Source organism: Rana temporaria, chromosome 4, assembly GCF_905171775.1.
Source record: "Rana temporaria chromosome 4, aRanTem1.1, whole genome shotgun sequence".
NCBI classification, from domain to species: Eukaryota; Metazoa; Chordata; class Amphibia; order Anura; family Ranidae; genus Rana; species Rana temporaria.
In genome coordinates this window covers 320,035,075-320,037,384 of record NC_053492.1, presented here as the reverse complement: position 1 = coordinate 320,037,384, position 2,310 = coordinate 320,035,075, and positions in this window count along the sequence as shown.

Here is a 2,310-nt window from a genome sequence, read left to right as displayed (position 1 = left end):
TGACCATATTATGTTTGCAATACTTTTAGCAAAATGTAAAACCTTATATTGTATACTCACTAATCCTATTGCTTTTGTGTGGTTTTGTAACTTTTAATGCAATAATACAGGAGTTACAGTATGACAGGTAGAATTTTTATTAACACGTACCCAATAAAAAAAAAAAAAAAACAATATTACCTTAATAGGAAATGGTTAGAAAACAAATGGGGTACTCTTTATTTTTTTTGTGATAGTACCATATATTTTAGGTATTAGAAATTTTGATTCCTCCATGACAAAGAGTTTTGTGGGGGTTTTTTGTTTGCTTGTTTCTTTAGAAATATTTACAGATTTTTGTATAAAAGCACAAGGTTTGGATAGACCGTTTTGCATTTAAAAAGTAATATTTTAGCCCAAATATTTTACATGAAACGGTAATCAAAAAAAGGTTTAAATGTTTCAGTTCTGAAATAAAACTCACTGCAAGTAATATATTATAAAACCCTAACCTAATTATAGCCCATTATACATATTTTGGAAGTAAAGAATACACGTTTCCCTATAAGTTCAGACCTAAAATCAGGATTGCATCATTTAAATAAACAAAATTACATCAAAATTAACAAATGTCATTAAAGTATTAATACTACTATTAAAATTCCCATGAAGTATGTTTTACATACCTTAATAACATATATTTTGTCCCTGTACATATTCATTTTTCCTGAAAATTATTTTGTTTAAATACTTTCATTATAGCAAAAATACTGCATACTTTCTGCCCCCGCAAAGTTTACAACAACAATGTATTAAGCAGTGTTCTGGTCAACAGTAAAAATATATATATATATATATATATATATATGTGTGTGTGTGTGTGTGTGTGTGTGTGTGTGTGTGTGTGTATATATATATATATATATATATATATATATATATATATATTCTCTGAATAAAAGGTTTAGACAAAAAAATGTATGCAACTGATATTAGAGTTACTTTCTACACATATAGGCTGCTAGTAAATACTTAATCACTTATTAAAAACATGCACACTAACCACAGCTAACAAATATAGATATGTTTTTTTTATACTTCGTTTTTATTTATTTATGCTATTAGACTACATTCAACTGGTTGCTTCCTCTAAGAATGGTCTTACAGCAGATACGAACTGCCTTCAAATACATTTCTACAAATACTTTATTTTGGGCACTCGCCAGTTATTCTGCCAATGGGTTTTTAGATTGTGGGAGGAAACGTGCACCATATTACATCTACATTGTGCTTGTAGGAATTGCATCCTGAATCTCATAAAGCAAAATGTTTTAACTACTAAGTGAGAGTGCAACACTCTGCTACATATTTGTAAAAATGCTGAACTTTTTATTTTTTAATTATATATGACAAGATCAGCAGCCTATTTCATGCATTTTAAATGGTGAGCCAACATTCCAGCAATGCATTTTTGCCTTTGATCGTGCAGCTTGTAGATAAAAACCAATTTCTATGATACTCCTAGGCAGCTATAATAAACTACTTTTCACTACACAGTTGAGAATCTTCACTCAGTAGTTTGTTTGAATATTTATTTCCATTATCATATCCTGTGTGGGGGACATAAACAAGTAAACAGGTATTTTGCTTTTTACTTGATTGGATAATCAAAGTGAATCTATTGTGTGAAGATTCTCAACTCTTTTTTGGTAAATCGGTCTCAATGTGGGAGGTAGAGCTCTGCAGCATTTTCAGTATGCATGGGTTACCTGCAGTGTTGAATGGGTATTTTATCCTTATGCTATTATGTGAATTTAGGGTATGGCTGTAATTTATACTTAACATAGCAGGAGTCTCCTATAATTGTAAAGATGCATCTACCTGTAAAATGGCAATTTGAAGTAATATGACCGTAGTAAAAACAGACATTTGATTGAGATGGTGTTGGGAAAGCAGGTTATGATGAGCATTACAGGTTGTTGTGGGTGTACAGAAACAGGCCCAGGTAAGTCTCTAGCACCTTTCTCATAGACATGCAAATGTATTTGTGTATATACCATAGTAATCAAATTTTATTTCCATGAAAATATCCATTCTGTTCACATACTGTAACATTTTTACATCTAAATATGTTTTAGCATGACTGTAATAAAAAAAAAACTCAATAGTTACATTTAATGATAAAACCACTATCCATTGAGGTTTGATTTACCAAAGCAGTAGAGGCTTCCTCTACAAAGCGTATGTTCTTGTATAGTAGATACAATTAAGTTGTGTTCATTTTACATACACAATCAAGTGCAAATAAAATGAAAAAGGTAAGATGTTTTT